Here is a 1,138-nt window from a genome sequence, read left to right as displayed (position 1 = left end):
GAGAAAGGGAAATTTCTCCCAGCAGCCTCAGAAGCAGTGGATTAAAGCTCCACAATCAACTTGATGTACCCTGCATCTGTGGAATACCTGAATAGACAACAAATCATCCCAAATTGAGGAGGTGGACTTTGGGAGCAAGATATATTATTTTTTCCCCTTTTCCTCTTTTTGTGAGTGTGTATGTATATGCTTCTGTGTGAGATTTTGTCTGTATAGCTTTGCTTTCACCATTTGTCCTAGGGTTCTGACCATCTGGGGTTTTTTTCTCTTTTTTTTTTCTTTTTAAAATTTTTTTCTTAATAATTATTTTTTATTTTTTATTATAATACCTTAATTTTATTTTATCTTACTTTATTTTATTTTAACCTCTTTCTTTCTTTCTTTCTAATTTTTCTCCCTTTTATTCTGAGCCATGTGGAGGACAGGCTCTTGGCGCTCCAGCCAGGTGTCAGGGCTGTGCCACTGAGGTTGGAGAGCCAACTTCAGGACACTGGTCCACAAGAGACCTCCCAGCTCCATGTGATATCAAACGGCGAAAATCTCCCAGAGATCTCCATCTCAACACCAAGACCCAGCTTCACTCAATGACCAACAAGCTCCAGTGCTGCACACCCTATGCCAAACAACTAGCAAGACAGGAGCACAACCCCACCCATTAGCAGAGAGGCTGCCTAAAATCATAATAAGGCCACAGACACCCCAAAACACACCACCAGATGTGGACCTGCCCACCAGAAAGACAAGATCCAGCCTCATCCACAAGAACACAGGCACTAGTCCCCTCCACCAGGAAACCTACACAACCCACTGAACCAACCTTAGCCACTGGGGACAGACACCAAAAACAACGGGAACTACGAACCTGCAGTCTGCAAAAAGGAGACCCCAAAAACAGTAAGATAAGCAAAATGAAAGGACAGAAAAACATGCAGCAGATGAAGGAGCAAGGTAAAAACCCACCAGACCTAACAAATGAAGAGGAAATAGGCAGTCTACCTGAAAAAGAATTCAGAATAATGATAGTAAAGACGATCAAAAATCTTGGAAATAGAATAGAGAAAATGCAAGAAACATTTAACAAGGACCTAGAAGAACTAAAGAGGAAACAAGCAACGATGAACAACACAATAAATGAAAT

Source organism: Physeter macrocephalus, chromosome 2, assembly GCF_002837175.3.
Source record: "Physeter macrocephalus isolate SW-GA chromosome 2, ASM283717v5, whole genome shotgun sequence".
NCBI lineage: Eukaryota > Metazoa > Chordata > Mammalia > Artiodactyla > Physeteridae > Physeter > Physeter macrocephalus.
This window is presented reverse-complemented; position numbering follows the sequence as displayed.